Genomic DNA, 21,932 nt, shown 5'->3' on the forward strand with positions numbered 1-21,932 from the left:
CCTTAGAGTATTCCACTAATCTTTGGTTGATAAAAACACAACCAAATTTTTCTTCACAACAAAAATAATTTACAAGATACTATTAACCTTTACAAATGATAGAGCTCAATTTCTCTTACTAAAAAATTTTTTAATATCTCCAAGAGTGAATCTCACTCTTTTATATCGCAAATTTTAGTATGAATTCGAAATATAATCTTTCTCAAAGAGTGTATATGAAAGTTTAACCTTAGTACAATCAAATGCAAATGAAATTACAAAGTATATGAGAAGGGTTTTGAATAGAGAAGAAAATTTGTAAGTGAATAGCTCAAAAATCAATTTGCTCTCAAATATATGAAAGTTATTGGTGGCAAAAGTCTTTTACAAGTGAATTTAATTGGGTTTATATAGGGCAAAATGAGAAAAGTTATCATTGTGATTAAAAACTTGTCGTTTTGATTTTCCAAAAAATGTAAAATTCAATCGATCAGATGTAATTCGATCAAATGGATGTGACGTGACACTTTCGTGGAGTCTATGTGGCACTAGCCATTAGAAAATTCAAAGTAAAATTCAGTCGACTAGATTTAATTCGATCAACCAAATTTCTGAAAGCCAAAATACATGGTTTTTAGATAATTTGAAAGCTGTTAAAGAAGAATTCAGCTGGTCAAATTCGGTCAACCAAATTTTATTATATTTTACCTTTTGAATTTTTGAGAACTTGTAATTTACCCCTTAAACCTTTGAAAAGTGACAATTTAACCCATATTTTCAAATTCTTTCAAAACCAACTTTGAAATATGAAAATGTAGTTCACAAAACTTCATCATTTTAAATGAGTTAATAAACTTTGATAAAAAATTGGCTTAACCCAATAAGTTTGAAAAACTACATTTTAACTCAAAATATAAAAAATATGAGAATAAGTTTTCAAGTGAGCTATCATATGCAAACAAATATTCTAATCAAAACAAATGCTCCAAATTACAAACATATTTAGGGCTTACTATGAATTCTATAATCAATAATATTTAGGGTCAACTTACTAGTCTAAGAGAGGATTTCTATAATTATTTGGTATCCAAATAGAGAGATGACTTTCCCCCACCTTAACTGTAAACTCTTTCTCATGCATTTCATTATTTTTTCTCATATTGCGTATCATAACAATGTTAAGGGACATGCTTATTTTAGTACTTAAACTTGATATCATGTTTATTTTGTTGGGTATTATATTTATCTTATTTATATTACCTTGCTTTTATCATGATATGTTGATGACCAGATATCAATTTTGAAATTATGTATAGATACCTAGTTGACGTAGTTGAATTAATATATTGATGATGCATTTGATATTTTCCTTGAATATCATTATTGATTATCTTGTTGATATTTTGAGTTTAGATTATATACTTTGAACATCATTGACATAGGATGATATATTTGTTTAATATTTTATATTCGATGATGATGGTTGATTGAATGACCTTTGAATATATGATATCCTTTTAGTATATGTTTATGTGAATTGAATGTTTGATGAATGGATTTAAGGTTGAATGGATAATATTTCTTCTTGAGCAATTGATTTTAATGCATTTTGTTTGAAGATAAAAATCGGTTTAATGCTTTATATTTTTTTTTATATTGAGTTGTTTGATGATGAAGGATATTGAGTTATCATGAACTGATTGAATGGTTTTCAGAAATACACACATACACATATGCTTGGATATATTATTAGAGAATTGCATCATTTTAGGTTGATTTTAAAATTTAATAGTTCAATGCTTTATGTTGAATGGTTTTGGCCTTTGGAGTTAAACTGATTAATTGGATAACATTTTATGTGCTATAATTATAGTTTGAAATTGAGTTGATTGCTTAAGGGAAATTGTAGTTTGGTGTTTGGAAAGAAGTTTAGATGTTTTAAATGCATATATTGAAGTGTATTTTTTATATTTATTGTTGTCTAGAAAAAAAGATTTCCTAAAAATATAGGGGATCCCATGCGAAATTTTTTCCAAAACCTTATCAAATGAATTTACTTTAACACCAAAACTTGACAAATATATTTGTTAAAATGTGTTAAAGAAGGAGCATATGGTCATTAAGTAAAGGTGAACCTTTTTTTAAATTGTTGCTATTTAACATTGATTTGGTATTCAAATGCAAAATTAAAATTTAATTTATTTTTCCATTTTTTTTAATTAATGCTAAAAAAGGGAGAGATAGGTTGAATTAAAATTTTACAAAGGCTAAAGTGTTAGGGTAGATGCCCTAGAGCCAAATATACCCTTAGAATGGTAAAACAATGACGAAGGGATCGGAGAACTAACTATGGGAAGCCTATGCACACATTAAGTTGTCATTTTAGAAATGTCCGTAATCATGATATTACAATAACTAAGGGCGCATGTAATAGTGATGAGATTATCATTTTGAGTAACCTTACCAAAAGGTAAAGACAGTTCTTATGTGTTGAAGCTAATTGTTGATGACTTGTGCAACACATAGGTGTACATTGTAGATGTGTTCATCGAATTGACCCTAACAGAGGATATCCATATGGATGGTTGCTCTAGTGTCTATAGAACAAATCTTCTAAACACCATGAATGCATGCGATCAGTTGACTTGAGGTTGTCAAATCGTCTCATGTAATGATCGGTATGGTTTGACACTATCTAACATATCATCATAATAGGGGAATCATAAATATAGTGATTAGACATATCGTTAGATGCATGGAGTCTATAGTTGATCAATAAAGGATTTGTCACTCCTGTGCATAGGAGGATAACTCATATGCAAATGTTAAAAGACATTCATTACTGTTTGAATATGTGGCTACAATAGGATGAGGTGTAGTTTAATCCATGTAAGTCATTAATGTGTATCAGCTCAGATCAAGGAACTACTAAGATGACGCATTTCTATGTTTCAACCTCGAGAGATATCGGTTGTAAAAATGATTAAATTGCATATAATTGTGATATTGTAAAAGTTTATAGAGATGTTCAATAACACTCTGTCGTTTGGGTGGCCATGACATTTTGCTAGAGACTAATCTTATGGCTCAATCTGAATTTAAACATTGTTAGTTCTATAAAGAGCTTATAGGTCATAAGCATTAAAGGGTCGATACGAACCAATAAGTAAGAATCATGGAAAAAGAGAAACGTATTGATGTTTTTCAATTGGAATCATTTGGTGTACATGGTGTCATATGGCATTATGCAAATACACTACACGGTTTCAGCTAAACCCATTTAAGAGGCCAACCGAGCAAGGTCAATTGATGGATGCAAGTCAATTGGCTGAGTTAACTTGTAGGTAAGGTATCTTTAGTTAAACTAGGATTCTTCAGAGTCCTTGTTTGATAGAAAGTTTAAGACATTTTATAGGAATCTATATTCAAATACTTATAATCCTGCCTAGAGAAATCAACCAAAATTTTCATAGAACAACTAACTAGTTTAAACTAATAGTAGCCAGAACTGTAAGCTATCACCATTAGGATTTTAGAATATGATGCCACCATTGTAACCCCTGCATCTTACACCAAAGGAACAAAAATCCAACTTAGAATAAAATTCCAACCCTTGATCTGCAAACTAACTTATGGTGATGTGATTATGTGATGAGAAAGATAAGATCTTTATGATAGGAAAGTTTATGTGATAACATTGTTATTTTGATTTGCTCTTATGATGAATTTAGTGTTATTGAGATTGTTTGTTGATGAATGATACCCTAATTAGATATATTGCTTAGTGGTGGCACTGGATTATGTTGAAAGGGAAAATGTATGGTTATCTATAAGCGATTATGTCCTTTAGGTTTAACAAAGTTGAACTTTGTGTTTAAAAGAAGTTGTTGCTGAATTGCCATTTAGACATGTGTTTGCTTTAGTATTATGACAAGGTTTTGATCTTATTTTTATGCCAAAGTATGAATAAATACTACTTGAATGTATAGAGATCAAATAAATTGCAAAATTAGGTTCCTCAATCTACTTTCTTGGTTTAACACATGACTAGATGGTATAGGACATACACCCATGTGTGCAAACTCTAAATTTTGGATTAATTTTTCCAATGATCTAACAATTGTTAGACATTGTTAACTATTATGTGGTCAACTAGAGCTTGAAGTTAACTTATGTATGACATTTACATGACCATGTTTATGTGAAATGACTAAAATATCCTTGAGTACTAAAATGCTTGAGATAAATTTAAGTTTGAAAATTTTGCTAAGTATATAAAAGAGAACACAGGCCCATTTTTAGAAACACACACACTCATGTGTGAACGACTTTGTTTACACGAAGATAAGCTATTAGGAAAGAAGGTTGTGTATGACTAACCAAGTTAACATCTTCGTGTTTAAAAAACACCACGCCCATGTATTAAGGGTAGAATAAAAAAAGGAAAAAGGGAAATAGGCTAAAGGTTTATAGGTTGTCCCGAGGGACAATATACAGATCATAGGTGCATAGTAGTATCTAATATGCCCAAGAGATGAGACTTTAAAGGGGTATGGGATATGGTTAGGGTGAAAACTAAGTTGAGTTAAAAATGACATAAGACTCGAGATGCATGCATGCTAAACGTCTTAGGATCATTACGAAAGGACACTATAAGTATATATTCCCTATATTGCCTGTAGTAGGACACTATACTTGTATTAGGGTACTTCCTCACAATAGAGCCTAATTAAGATTATAATCAAGTGTAGTGGATTAAAGAGTGCTTACAAAGCCAAGGTGTCAAATCCCTGTTTTTGATCCAATTTAATTGACCTAGTATACAACTATAAGACATTGTTCCAAATGGTAACCCTTTTATCGATAATGATATAATCATACAAATAGGAATTCTGAAAGTGGTTTTTTAGTGATTGAATAGAAAACAACTGATCTTAGAAATGATATGGTCACATTAGTTAAGAATATGGGCAACGGTTTATTAATGATTGAGCGAGTCACAATTTAACCAAAAAGTTAGTATAAGTACATATAAAAGTTATCACTCACTCTTTAAATGGGAGTTTAGTGGCAGACTTTAGATGATAAAGATAATATGGGTCAAGATAAGGGTTGTTTGTGATATAAATAAAAATTAGCAGTAAAGTCTCCTACATACTAAGTGTTTTATCATTCATTCTCCTACTTTCATGTATGCATGTAACACTCCTTCCAGAAGTACTACTCGTTGGAGGGAGATGTCACCAATTAAACCATTTGAGCATGCATTTATTTAAAAAACTTATAAATTCCTTAAAAGGAAATATTATTTATAAAATTCAAGGAAACTATAAAAATACCTTTCAAAATGAAAACTTTTAGAAGCGCACAAAAGATGTCCATAATACATAAACATAACCATAAGGTCATAAAAAAATTGAATAGCCAAATGCATACAAATAAACTATAATATAAGAATTAATGACATCTTAAAATGACATAAAATCCTTTCCCACTGCAATGCTTGTGGACCACTACTTGTCCTGCAGCTTTTACAATCACTTGTACTTATACACATCAAAGTAAGGGAGTGAATAATAAAACACAAAGTAAGTAGGAGACTTTAGTATAAACTTTTACATAATCCCTAAAATGCATTTAGCTCCACCCATACTGTCTTTATCATCTGGAGTCAGACATTACACTCTCATTTGGATGACAATGGGTCTTATATTTTATCTCTATGCTCAGGCTAAACTTGAAAACATCTAATTATATGTTTTAACTCTTGAATCGAACTATAACCCACTCGATCACTATGGAACCACTATTTGGATTCTTAACTAGTATGATCACATAAACTCTAAAGTCAACTACATCTTATTTGATCACTAAGGAAACACTCCTTAAATTCCTAACTAGCTATTGGGGTTGGTGCCCCAAAGCCAATCCTTATGACAATACAAGTTTATTAATAAAGGTTATATTGTAATTTATTGTGACATTATTTGTCTATAAAACAAATTAATATATGCTCAGACAAATATCCCAAGAATGGTTGAATAGTGATGAAGAGATCAGTATGTATAGTTTTTAGGACACTGATAACTGACAGTGCAATAGAATTTAAAAATTTTAATTATATGCAATCTCAAAAACTGTAAACAGGATACCCGTTTTAGATATATAATCATAAACATACAAAACACACATATGGTGTTTTAGATTTTATACCTCCGCTAGTGGTTCCTTTAAATCTTCACATGGTCTGAGAATGAATGTTATCCAACCTCGAGAGGCAACACCTTGGTATCAACATAAAGCATGAACACATAAGAGGTAATCCAAGTAAAAGGCTATTAAGCTTCTTTACTAGATTATTTGTGTTCACAGGAAGAGGAGAGAAAAACAGAAAACTTGGTGGAGCTGTCTAATAAGGGTTAGATAACGTTTGTTTTTTTGCCATGTGAAGACTTAGAGGAGCTACCAACACAGGTATAAACCCTAAAACACCCTATAAGTGTTTTATATGTTCATGATAAATATGTTTTAAAATGAGTATCTTGGTAAACGTTTTAGGATTGTATGATTTTATAAATTTTTAATTCCACTATGTTGTTTATTATCGATGCCCTAAAACCCTATAGTGGTTTCAGAGCTATCATTTAGGCATTTTTTCATGAAAATTATACTTATTTGTTTTGATTATTTTACTTGTTGTTGCATTTAATTGAATTTATCAAAATATTAAAATTAGTAAAAATTATTTGCAATTGTATTGTCACATGATTTATAGACTTTCATAATAATGTGAATGTGTATTAAATTATGAAGTCATGATTTTTGACTTTTTTTTTTTGAGTTTTATTATTTGTTCAGATTTTATTCTGGTTGAAAGTTGTTGCCAGCAGTGTGAGTATAGTTTACCTATCGTATTTCCTTAGTCAGAAGGAGGCTTGTCGAGAACAAGAGTTTTTTGGATTTCCCATCACTGGAAAATCTAAAAGACACATCTAGAAACCATCCATGCACGATATATTCTCAACTGTGCATGGAGGTGTCAGGCAGAAGTACCAAAGCAATCATGACTAAAAGAAGATTGCTCCAATCCTGAGTTTTGCATGATTGTGCATATAATGCACAGTGAAGTCCGCCCACGTTGATTCCAATCGTCCCTGTAGCTGTGCATCTTTCTAGAATTTTATTGAATTCTAGAGGCATGACTACATGTCTGGCCCACACGTTGGACAAAGTTAAAAATTACAATTTGGTCATTTTTTGTCGAATTTGGGTCTAATTAAAATTGTCTTGATCTTTGGGGTTGAATAATAATTTTACAAAATTTTAGGGACTAGAATGTAATTTTACACCTGGTTAAATAATAATTAATTTTTAATTTTTAATTGTATGTACATGTACAGATGTATCTATGCATGGTACCTAGTACATAGTCAAAGAAATGATGTGAATGTTGTTTTATTATTTTATTTATTGTTTTTAGGTTGTGATTCTAAAATAGGGCATGTGCACCGCACCCTGCTTTAATCCCCCTTCTTTTTTAGTTTAGATTGTTATTTTATTTTTTTAGAATTATGTAACTAGAAAATAAGACCATATAATTATTAAAGACAAATGTGAAGACCCAAAGATAAAGATTCACTTACGTTAACTAGTCAAACTCTTCTTGGCTCGAGGGATTTGACATTAGTTATGATTGTGTTGGCACGTTTATTTTTATGTTGTTTTATGTATGCGGATTGTTATATTTTTGCAAATATCACCTAACATGTGGCTTTAATTTGATGAGACTAATTAATTAAAAACCCTTGAATTAAATGTTAAGTCTAAGATTATATTAGTGTCTTCCTATATAATACCCTAATTAAGTTCTTGTTCATTGGAACCTTATTCGCTAAAGCGAAAGGTACACTTTTACCAAGTGGAGAATTAGGATATGTTTATATTGGGTTCGACTTAACTAATGTACTTTGCTTGTTTGTCAAAACAAAGGTGAAGTATATTAGAGGCATGAGTAGGGAATGCATTTGTCAATGCAAAGTGATATGTAATATCTACTCTATTGACACCGATAGTCACATTTGAGGTAGCATAATTTGTTGGGTAGAACCTAAGTTGAGATTATAGACTTTTGTTGATTAATTTGAAATTTACCTATTTGATTAATTTGAACTTGTTTGCCAAAACGAATGAGAGAATTAATGTTATAGGATCTCGGTCTACTGGAAAGTTCACCCAAACGTTTTGAGTACAATAGTGAGAGTTATTGGCTTGAGAAAAATAGTAAGAACATTTTAATTAATTAATTATATAATTAAAATGAATTTTAATTAAGAATAAAATTACTAATTCTCTTATCTGTAAATTGTAGATCACATAATCATTATGTCAAACTCAACTTATCAATCAATTCTCAAAAAGAAAAATAGGCTCACTAAAAGCAACTTCACTGATTAATATAGAAATCTTTGAATTATTTTGCATTAGGAGAAGAGGATGTATGTCCTTGAAGGGTTGTTGCCTAAAGAGCTTGGTCTTGATGCCACATAAGCATAGAAAGATGTTTTTAATAAATATCTTAATGACTCTATGTAAGATTAGTGCTTTATGTTGAGTTCCATAACACCTGAGCTTTAAAAACAATATGAGGAAATGGATGCGTCATTCATACTTGTACACCTTCGAGAGTTATATGACACTTATGCAAGGGTTGAATAATATAAGGTGTCAAATGCATTGTTTGATTGCAAACTTTCTATAGGAGGACAAGTTAGCCCTTATATGGTCATGATTAATTATATTGAGCGGTTGGCAAGCTTAGGCTTCATTATAGACAATGAGCTTGCCATTAATTTGGTGTTGAAAATCCTCTTTAAATCGTATGCTAATTTTATCATGAACTTTAACCAAAACAAAGAGGAGAAATCCGTTAAGGAATTGTTGTATATGCTCAAACAGGCTGAACAAGAGGTACGAAAGGTAGCTTCGTCTGATGTGTTTATGGTTGAAGTTAATGCACTTAGATCTAAGACTATTTGCAAAGGCAAAGCCAATGCTAAGCCCAAACCCAAAGTGAAGAAACAACCATATAGTACTACTCTACCAACAGATGGTGTAAGGAAGAGAAAAGTTGTCTACTGCTATTATAGCAAAGTTGATCACTAGAGGAGACATTGTAAGACCTTTCTAAAGAATAAGAAGAATAAGGTAATTAAAGCCTCTACTTCAGGTATGCTTGTCATTGAGATAAACTATTCTCTATGTTCATCTTAGGTTATAGACACAGGATGTGGTTTTTACATTTGTTCCGATATACAGGGACAGTGACATAGTAGATGGCTTGCCAAATGAAAGGTTAACTTACATGTTGAAAATATAGCACGAGTTGCTACATTAGCTATAAGTGTTTATTATCTTAGGTTGCCCACTAGGCTAGTTTTAGAATTATTTAATTGTTATTATATTCCTTCTATTTCTAAAAACTTAATTTTTGTATATGTTTTAGACAGAGAGAAATATTCATTTCTTGTTATTAGTGGTACTATAACCATTAGCTTGAATAATATTCTCTATGGAACAACTGAATTACATAATGGTTTATATATTCTAAAATTGGATAATGACATTCTCAATGTGCAAAGTAACAAATGATTAAAGTCGAATGAATTGAATACCACATATCTATGACATTGTAAGCTAGGTCACATAAGACCAAAATGTATATCAAGACTTTTTGAATAAAAAGTCTTACAATTATTTGATTCCCAGTTTTATGATAAATACAAATTGTGTCTATTGGGTAAGATAGCCAAAACATTCTTCACTAGACAAAGAGAAAGAATGATTAAACTATTATGGATCATTCATAGCAATATGTGTGGGCCATTATAGTGCATAGTAAATATAGGTTGCGTAGTAAATAGAGAAAGAATGATTAAACTATTACTTTGTCACATGTACTGATGACTTTAATAGATATAGTTATATATTTTTTATAAAACACAAGTTTGAATGCTTTCATAAATTCAAAAAATTCAAGAATAAGGTAGATAAACAACTTGGGAAACAAATTAAAATCTTTCACAGTGGTCATGGAGGTGAATACTTGAGTGCTGAATTCAAAGGATATCTAAAGAAACATGGGATAGTTTCTCAACTCATTCCTTCTAGTACACCATAACATAATGGTGTATCTATATGGAGGAATAAAACCTTCATAAAAATAGTTACATCCATGATGAGTTTTACTGATCTAGAGACTGCTAACTATAAATTAAACTATATCCCATCTAAATCTATGAATAAACTTTTTTTGAGTTATGAAATGGGCAAAAGCCCAATTTAGATTACTTGAGGGTTTAGGGCTATGAAGCTTATATCAAGAAATTGACTTCAAACAAACTAAGCACTAAGTCTGAAAAGTGTATCTTTGTGGGCTACCCAAAAGTAACTAAGGGATATTGCTTTTACCACCTAGAAGAGCAAAAAGTTTTTGTTGCTTGTATCAGTGTATTCCTTGAGAATAAATTTATTCTTAAAATAAATAGTGTGATGAGGGTAGAACACAATAAAGTTCCTATATCACAAGTATCATAGATATTAGACAAGACGTGTGTCATCACAGATGATTGATCATGATGAAGAAGATCCTTTTTCCTGAGAAGAACAACATTAGAGCACATAAGAGTTATGTAAGTCTATATGAGTTGGAAAGATTTAGTTTTCTTATGACTCAGCACAATGACATACTGGCTATTTCTAATAATGAGTTGAAGACTTATAATGACATTGTCTTGAGTCTAAATTTTGATAAATGGTTGAAAGTTATGAAATCTGAAATAGACTCTTTATACCAAAATCAATTATGGATTTTGATGGATATACCTGAAGAGGTAAAACCCGTAGGATGTAAATTGGTTTTAAAAAAGAGAATAGACATAGAAGGTAACGTGCATACCTATAAAGCATGATTAGTTGTCAAATGTTTCACTCAAAAACATGGCATTGATTGTGATGAAACCTTTTCACTAGTTGTTATGCTTAAATCTATTAGGATTATACTTACTATAACATGATTCATACCATATGTGCATCAGTAAAACGATTATTTGAAGTAATGAAATGATGAATCTTTACTCTCTCACTGTGTGAGACTTTATAAGGATTACCTTATTTGGTATCCTTAGACTCCTTACTGTTGTTTGATGTTTACTTTAGTGTTTGCTATTTTAGCTTGATACTTATAACCACACACGATTCAATATATGAAACATAACTAGAAAAACAGCTAAGTTCAAATTGAGAATTTTGAGTAGAAGAGGAATACTTATATATTACATGCATTCATTGGTCAACCGATCTTCTCACTCTTATAAGAGAATGGACTTGATCATTGATATATAAGAAAATAATATAATGATAAATGAGAGATTAAGGAAAGCCAGCGTTATCAAGTAAGTTTGGGGCACTGCAAGACTAATATTTTATCATTTTATTCAGGTTGAAATAATTATATTTTTTGCAATAGATGCATAGTAAATTAACTTCTAAGTACAAGTTGCTTGCAAGGTCGCATGACACATTTGTAAGTATGGAAATGTTCTATTTTGTAACATTTCTATATAAGAATTTTGGTATGGATCACCTATCATGTATGAGTGGGAGATATTGAGTTTAGTCCACTTATGATGGTTTAACCTAACCCATACCTATATTAAGGGTTGAAATGTCTTAATTACCCTTACAGATGATTTGACTAAATTACCCGCGACAATTACTAGTAGTTGACAGTAGTTGGGATTTTAAATTTTAAAATCCTAACTACTGCCCCAAATATATATGCATTAAAAGAAAAATAAGAGGGGTCGCGTATATGGTTTTTGGCTACTTCTCCTTCTTCTTCTCAATATCTAAAAAATTATAAATACACACATTGAAGGCAAACAAATGTTATGGATTACATTATTAGAAGGTTTTATTCATTTTGCATCTAACATTCAGGTATGTATTCATTTTGATCCAGAGATTAAGATAAAATTATCTAACACATCATTCTCTAAAAGATCAAGTGGGAGAATAAAAGAACTTAATCAAGTTTTAATTCACAAGAAAGATAAACATAAAGTAAATGACATGCCAATAAGTATGGTTGAACATCACAACAAAAATTACTTATTATTAGAAGGAAACGAGTAATTAGTATAAATATATATAATTATATAGGAAAGATGAGGTGTTTTATGAGTTTATAAGAATTAAAATTCTCATAACTCTTGACGAAAGCACTAGTCATTTATGACATTAAAATTTGAGGCCTACAAGTGAAACTGATGTGCTTATAGTTGTTGCATACCATTAAAAATTTGACAATTAATTATCAAGAATAGCTCTAATGGATGAAATCTAAAATAACTGTGACTATATCACAACTAATAGTATTAACCTTAAAAAGAAGTTGATCGGGTATGCAAGTAGATGAGTTTTATTTAAGAACTTATGTGATAATCGAAATCTAAAAATATTCATACGAATAAAACGATAAAAACTTTTGGTTTTACTGAGATAAATACGAAATCTGTATATACAAACTAATGGGAGTACAATAACAATTCTGACATTGTATATTTATACGACGATAAATGTATCGAAATTAAATGTCATATTTGCAGTTGGTATAATACTTGAATAACTAAGTAATCCTTCATAAAAGAACTTAAACTAGGTAATCCATATCCTTACTTAATTTATTGTCATTAATTATAAAAACTATTGAATTTGAGTTAAAGTGTTTACAACAAATGAACGTTGGAAGGATTTAGCAAATAAGAATTTGAAAGGATTCTTTTTCGTCATGATGATACAAGTTTAATGCTTGAACAAAGTGTATCAATGAATGCTTCATTGTAACAGAAACAATGATGGGCACATATTGTCATCCAATAATATTTGCATGAATGATTGACAATAATACAAGTGGGAGATTGTTAGGGTTGGTGCCCTAGAGCCAATCCTCATATTAATACAAGTTCATTAATAAAGGTCATATTGTGATTTACTGTAACATTCTTTGTTTATAAAACATATTAATATATGCTCAGATAAATGTCCTAAGAATGGTTGAATCATGATAAAGGGATAAGTGTTTGACACCTAATAGTGAGAATCTTATGTACTATTAAGTGGTTATTCTTAAAACATTTGTAACTTTGATATTACCATCACCAAAAGCACAAGTAATAGTGATAGAGTTATCATAGTGTTGAACGACCTCAACGAAAGATGATGACAATTCTCATATGTTAAAGTTTTTTGCTAACAACTTGGTGCAACACATTGGTACATATTATAAATGTGTTCACTGGATTGACCTACCAAGGTTGATGGAATATTTATCCTCTTGGTGAACAAAGGTATATGTGATTTTTAGACTTGAGGTCATCAAACCATCTTGTGTAAAAATTGATATGACTTGATACCAGCATAACATAAATAGGTAGAGAATTGCCAGAAAGGTTGTGATTGGTCATATCGAAATCTACATGAAAGTTATGGTAGATCAATAAAGGATTTGTCACTTTTAAGCATAGGAACTTATGTCTTAGTTAAGACCCTGTGATAGATGACAATAATTAATTAAATTTGTGACCATATTGGAATTAAATTGATTTTAATCTGATATTTATTTGGTTGTTAACAGAACTCAGTCTATGTAATTTGAGGATGTAGAGTTTTAAGGCGTCGTTAACTAATAGTGTAATAGAATTAAAAATTTGAAAATGATCAAAGATCCTAAAACCTATGCAGGATACCCATTTTAATGCATAGATTTATGAACAAGTTAGAAATTATACCTGCATTTTAGCTCCTCCAAGACTTCATGTGGATATTTAAATATTGTTATTTAACCTTGTTAAGATGGTGCGTTGGTATCTACACAGATCATAAATAGGAGGTGATCTGGAAAGAAGGCTGCTAGGGCTTCTGTCAACTAGATTTTGGAAACTAGATCATGATAATAGAAGCTTCTATCAACAAGATTCTAGGCATGAAGTTGTGTGTTTAGGATTGTTGTGTAAAATTTGACATAAATTAAACACTTTTATTTATGAGGTGTGTATGAATCCTAAATTAGTTAGGACGCTAACTACTTAAGCAAAAAACTGTCCAAAAGTTCTTATTAAATTAAGACTTTTAATTTATTGAAAGTTTTAATGTATAGGAATCCTAATTCAAACACAGACTAAGATTGACCTCTCCCAAAGTGTTATGGCCACTCGAATGACAAAGTGTCAACGAACATCTTTATATACTTTTATAACATCACAGTTACATGTAATTTAATCTTTTCGTCAATCAATATCGCTTGAGATTAAGACATAGAAGTATGTTTATCTTAGTAGTTCCTTCATATAAGTAGATATACATTAATGACTTATATGGATTAGGCTACAACCTTATCCCATTATGGTCATAGATTCTAGCAATTATGAATGTTTTTTATCATTCACTTATGAGATAACTTCTCTTATACTTAAAAGTGACGAATTCTTTATTGACCAACCATAGCCTTCATGCATCTCACAATATGTTCGTTTACTACCTTTATAATACCTCTATTATGATGTTACACTGAATAGTGTCAAACCATATTGATCCTTACATAAGATGGTTTAACAACCTCAAGTTAAATGATCACATGCACCTATGGTGTTCAAAGGATTTGTTTTATAGACATTAGAGAAACCATCTATATGGATATCCTCTGGTGGGGTTAATCTGATGAACATGTATACAATATGTACCCATATCTTATACTAAACTATTAGCAAACAACTTCGAAATGTGAAAACTGTTGCCACCTTTCAATGGGATTGTTCAACACTATGATCATCTCATTACCATTACATGTGCCCTTGGACATTATATTGTTAGGATTATGAACATTTTTAGAATAAGATTCCCAAGATCAATCGTCTGATCCCTTTATCATAATTTTACTATTATAAAGGTATGTTATTCGCACAAACATATAATAGACAAAAATATAAATTGAATAACTATAAATCCTTTTATTAATTAATAAGATAAATTACAATTACACATGTCAAATCAGTTGGCTTTAAGACATCTACCCTAATAGAAGATCCTTAAAGGAGACATTTCATCGATAGCTTAGCCTCGAAAAGGTACCATATAACGAAAAGATCAAATTATATAAGTAACCGTATAATTGATAGGTTAAGAATTCATATGCTGACATTCCACTAATTAGGTGGCCATGATGTTTTGCTCAAGGCTACTTATGATTTGTGTTTAGATGGATGTTGGCTTAGGAATCGGATATGAATCCAGTCGCTACCGATTTAGTAGAGAGTTTATGAGTCACACACAAAAAGGAATTAATCGAACTCTAGAAGCATAAGATATTTCGAGTTAAACTTACGTTAGATCCAATTTGGATTCTAATTTAAAGGTTTAGTGTCTTAGAAAAAGTATATTTTATGATACTTATGGACTAAAGTGAAATAATCTTGAATCGTTAGGATTTTATGTGAGAAAGTAAAAGGTTGGATTAGATTGATCTAATTGGATAAATCTAAGCCCAATTTTTAAATTCATGTAGGCATAAAAATAAATAAAAGGTTAAATTAACTAATGTATTAATAATATATTAAAATGGTGGGCCTTACAAGTGTATATATATACACAATTATTTCTCATGACTAATAATATAACATAATTGTGTGTTTTTCTTTCTGGCGAAAGAAGCAAGTGATGCATTTTATGTATTTTAATAAAAAACCCTAATCACATTAATTCTTTTAGGACATGACTTTCTCACGTTAATAAAAGGTAGCACCACATGTTTCACACATGAGTTTTTCCTCATGGAAGAAAAGCCATGGCACATATATATGCCTCGAGAAGCCTGGGCACCTTTTTAATGGATTATTGTTGTCGTGCCTTTAATAAAAGTCGCATACCATCCTCATGATTCTACCAAATCTTTGACCATGGTTTTAACCCCCTTTTTATTCGTGCTCTATGTGGATACCAAAGTTCAGACCTATGCTTGGTTCCAAGAGTGACTTCATAATCTATCTCAATCAATGGAAGTCAAAGTAACCATCTTTACACAAGCATATTATATAAACAACCTATAAGTGTTAATAACATGTTTGTAAATTAATTATCTAACAAGGTTAATTTAAAAGGGATTTTTGTGGTATGTTTGTTTATTAATTAAAAATTTTTAATGCTATTTACTGTTTAAAGGCTGCAAATTCCCTACATTAGTATGATCATATAATCTATTGGTGAAAACACCATTATTTGAAAACTATGTATGTAGTTATATATTATACTAAATAAACTAGATCGAATGTAGGGATTTGACACATTGGTCATATGAGATCTCTTTTGTTCCACTACACCAAAACAAAATCTTAATTGGGGTTCTACTATAAGTAGGGATGGCAACGGGGAGGGGCGGGGAGGGGATATCAATCCCCGTCCCCGACCCGTCCCCGTTACGGGGATAATAAATAATCTCTATCCCCTCCCCGTAAAGGAAAATCTCCTCTCCATCCCCTCCTCGTCCCCGCGGAGAAAAATCCCCTCTTCATCCCTTCTCCGTCTTGGTGGGGAAAAATCCCCTCCCCCTCCCTTCTTCGTCCCCACGGGGAAAATTTTGTACATAAAACTCAATATATATCAAGAACAATTTGAGAGATAAATATTTTCTTATCACATAGTGATAATAAAGATCATCGGCATCCTAGCGCATGATTTATGACTCAAGATATTTGAAAACCTCATCATTTCCATATCGCTTCTGTATAACATGATTCCTTTGTAGTGTCTTTGGTGTTATCATTCGCTCAGCAAAATAACCAATAAGCTAAAAAAGGATAAAATGTATATTTTTTATTACAAAATTGATGCAAAAGACAAAGAAAATAAAGTGATCATTAGAATCCTGTAAACTCTACAAAGAACAGAGAGAGAAAGTAAATAATACAAACAACCATTTCTTGAAGAAAAGGCATAAATTGAACTATGAAACAATATGTAAGCTCTACATATAATAGTATACACTTCTGAGGTAAACAAGAAAAGGCATTTCTTGATGTATTGAAGGCATAAATTGAACTATGAAACAATATGTTTCAGTAATTACAAAGCAACATTTTCCACAAACGTATCATGGAAATCGTCTAGAAGAAAAGGAAAGGTAGAGAGGCTTGTGCCCCACAAGACAAAGAAGCTTTGGCTGCGAGAGGGAGTGTGTAGCTGTGGAGTGAAAAATGGAAGCTTTGGCTGGGAGAGGGAGTGTGCGGCTGTGGAGTGAAAAATGGAAGGAAAAGAAGATTTAGATTTAGGGTTAAAAGATGGATGACAATTTTGTAATAAAAATTATTAAGGTTATAGTTTTTAGTAAATATATATATGATTTAGGGGAGGGGAGGGGAGGGGAGGGGCGGGGCGGGGCCGGGTAGGGCAGGGCGGGGTAGGGCGGGGCGGGGATATATGTATCCCCGTCCTCGACCTGTCCCAGATTACGAAGATTTTTTTCATCCCCATCCCTTCTCCTTTTCTCGTTTTTATCGGGAAATCCCCTCCCCGTTAGGGTCGAGGAGGGTTGGGGCTCCTAAAATCGGGTTCAAATTATCATCCCTAACTATAAGCGAGTACCCTATTGCAGAAAAGTATCCTATTATGAACGTACCTTACTATAGGTAGTGTAAGGAGTGTGTACCATAGTGTCTTTCATAATAATCCTATGATGTCTAGAATAGATGTATTTTAAGCCTTAGATCATCTCGGGCTCATCTTAGCTTTCACCATAATCATATCTCGTGTGTCTTTAAATCTCATCTCATATGCATGTAGGGTACTATTATGTACCTGAAATCTCTATACTAATTTTCGGGATGACCCTTCAATACTGAGCCTAGTTTCTTTTCACTTTTCTTTCTTTTGCCTTTTTTACATGGGCATTTTCTTTAAGACACATAAGTGTGTATCCCTTCTTAGTCATACATGGCTTACTCTACTCGTGGTGTTTCCCTGAGTAAGCATCATCCATCCTACACGGGGGTACATCTCATCAACATGGGCGTGTGCCTTTTTGGTACTTAACATACTTTTTATTTTTAAACTTATCTGACCACTCTTATTCTCAAGCGTATTTTTGTCATTTCACCCTATAAATGGTAGTCATACATAGTTACCTTTATACCTTAGTTGATCGCTCAAGGGTTAATGACATTCATTGGTCATTGAAATACTAGAAATACTTAATTTGAAATCCAAGATTTGTACAGACAAGTGTGTATCCTATACCATATGGTCGTGTGTCAAACCCAAAATTCTGGAAAATAGGCCTAATTGTATCCTAGCTGCTTTTGTGTGCTTGCTAATGTTCTAATGTACTTTGACCACTAAAAAAATACAATTTTGAACCATGATGATTCCTCATCCATTCATTTAATCAAATTACCTTGGGTTAATGTTCGAACATGTAGAATTAACACTAGAATTACAAGGAATCATTCACAACACACATAAGTTTATAACATAGCTTTGGATTATGACCTATTTCTTTCTCAGTTACCACTAAATCAGATGCAAAAGTATACGTGTATACAATTTCTTCACACAAGGAAGCATTACATATTACATAAACTAGGTTAAACACTATATTACTTCACAAAGCAAATATGGTCACAACACACATAAGTTTATAACACAGCTTTGGATTATGACCTATTTCCTCCTCAATTACCGCTAAATCAAATGCAAAATTATACGTGTATACAATTTCTTCACATAAGGAAGCATTACATATTACATAAACTAGGTTAAACACTATATTACTTCACAAAGCAAATATGGTCATTCTTCCATCATTATAATCAATTCCTAATATAATGAAAACAAGGTTTTGGTAGAGGAGAACACCTTTTAGTCCATAACAATCTCACATATTAAACATTAGGGAGGATAAAGAGTTTCTACTTACTTTTACTCTAAGATTGTAGAACATAATATGACTACCAATCTCTTTCTTTCTACCTCTCTCATACCCACGTCATTGTAAATCAGTTACCAGAGTTGTCACAAGAATGCTAGATGATCATACTCAAACTCTCTTTTTTTTTTAGTCAATTCATGTGTTTGGACAAGAATTAGAATCCCTAAAACACAACTATTATGTAAAATATAAATTAATTTTGCGTAACGCCATACATAGGTGTATGTCTACCATGCATGGTCGTGTATCATTGAATTTAAATTTTATGTGATTTCACCTTATCCAACTAACATGGCAAAGTGACATATAGGTGTGGCCTTTCCATGCATGGTCATGTGTCACCCGAAAATCACACTTTAACTTCAAATTCATCATAAAACATTCATATATCAAACATACTAATGCAAAATAACCATTATGCCCTTAAGATGTACATATGAGTGTTATAATTCTTCCTCTTAATAGAATTCCATCTTGGGAATTCACTTAAAATAACTCAGCATAACTTGTTCCATCTCCTAAGTACCCTAACCAAAGGAATTTGTTGATTCCTTAGTTGTTTGACCTTCCTATCTAGGATCTAAATTGGTTTCTCCTCATAACTTAAGTCTTCAGACAATTGAATCTCCTTGGTCCTTAAAACATATGAGGGATCACCATTATATTTACACAATAACAAAACATGGAACACATCATGAATATGATTTATGTTCACTGGTAACGCAAGTCTATAAGCTACTTTACTGATTTGCTCTACTATCTTATAAAAGTTAGTGTACTTGGGAGCTAAATTAACCTTTCTCTAAAACCTCATCATATGCTTGAAAGAGGTTACTCTAATGAAAATTCTATCACCCACACTAAATTCCAAGTTTTTATATCTCTAATCTATATAGCTCTTTTGTTGATCTTAAGCCTGTCTAATCAACTAGACATCTTCAATCATATTTTGAGTCCATTCAAATCCAAGAGACTGTACCAAGGCATCCCTTTTACCTAACTTATCCTAGTATAAAGGAGAATGACACCTCATACTGTCGAATGCCTCAAAGGGCACCATCTGAATGATCACCTAAAAACTATTATTTGAAAAGGGTTATTTTGATGAAAACTCTATCATCCACTCTAAATATCTAATTTGTATAGCTCTTTTATCGATCCTAGGCATGTCTAATCCTTTATTTGATCAACCAGACATCTTCAATCATGTTTTGAGTCCACTCAAGTCTAACAGACTATATAAGGCATCTTTCTCACCCAACTTGTCTTAGTGTAAATGAGAATGACTCCTCCTATTGTAGAGTGTCTCAGAGGGCACTATCTGAATCATCGACTAAAAAACTGTTATTATATGTGAACTTTATTAAAGGTAAAATCTCTACCCAATTGACCCTATAATTCAAATAATATACTCTTAACATATCCTCTAACACCTAGTTGGTTATCTCAGTCTGGTTGTTTATCTATTGGTGATAAGCTATACTGAATGCCAAATTAATGTCTAAATGATTTGTGTATACTCTTTTAGAAAGTATACACAAATTGTGTGTACTTATATTATACTATAATCCTAGACACACCAAGTAATCTGACAGTCTTTCTTTCTAACATACAACCTCTTTAACTAATTAATAAGGTAATGTCCTTAATAGATAGGAAATGTGCTGATTTAGTTAATCTATCAACTATCACCCAAAGTGCATTAAAACCACTTTGAACTCTTAAGAGCCCAACAATGAAGTCTATAAAAATATGATTCTATTTCCACTTAGGCATACTTAGAGGTTGATGCAATCTTGATGGTTTTTTGTGCTTGGCTTTAATCTTCTAACAAGTGAGGAACTCAGCAATAGTCATCTCATAATCATCACGATCACCTATACTTATACACATTAAAAGTAGAGGAGTGAATGAAATGTCACTCGATAAGTAAAAGACTCTACTATTACTTTTACATTAATATATGTCATCCGAAGTTTATCCTTAAATTCTCATTAGGATGATAATGGGTCTCATACCTTATAACTAAACTTGGAAACCTTTAGGCCACGTAACATGTCTCTCAAGTCAACTTTGTCTTGTTTGGTCACAAAGGAATCACTCTTCTGACTCTCTTAACTAATGTGACCATATAATCTCTTAGTGAAAGTATTATCATCTGCAAGTTATATGCTAAAGTTATATATTAGGCCAATCAAACTAGATCAAATATAGGGAATTAGCATCTTGGTCAAACATGCACTTGTTGTGTAGTCCACTCACCTACACTAGTATTGGATTGTTCAACTGTAATTGTAATTATGCTCTAGTACAAGTAAGTACCTTACTATGAGTACTATGTCCTACTGTGGACATACCCTACTTTAGAAGGTGTAGGAAGTATGCACTTATGGTATAGGGTTTTAAGGCACCGTTACTTAGCAGTGCAGCAAAATTATTAAAGATCCTAAAACTCATCTAGGATACCCGTTTTAATGCATAGACTCATGAACATGTTAAACATACATAGGGTGTTTAGAAATTCTACCTACATTATTGGCTTATCCAAGACTTCACGTAGCTATGTTAGGATTGATATCTAACCCTCTCGAGGTGGCACCTTGGTATCCATGTGGAGCACGAATAGAAGGTGATCCAGAAAAAAGGCTACTAGGGTTTTTATCAATTGGATCTTGGAAATTAGATCACGATAAAGTGAGAAGAAAGTCACGACAATAGAAGCTTGCATTAATAAGGTTTTAAGTGTGATGATGTGTGTTTAGGATGTATGTGTTGGCTTGTTGTAAAAATATTTTGACTCAACCTAATCACCTTTATTTATAAGGCGTACATGAATCCTAAGTTAGTTAGGATACTAACTACATAGATGATAAGGTGTCCAAGAGTTCTTATTAAATTAAAACTGTTAATTTATTGAAAG

Source organism: Mangifera indica, unplaced genomic scaffold (assembly GCF_011075055.1).
Source record: "Mangifera indica cultivar Alphonso unplaced genomic scaffold, CATAS_Mindica_2.1 Un_0009, whole genome shotgun sequence".
Lineage (NCBI taxonomy): Eukaryota > Viridiplantae > Streptophyta > Magnoliopsida > Sapindales > Anacardiaceae > Mangifera > Mangifera indica.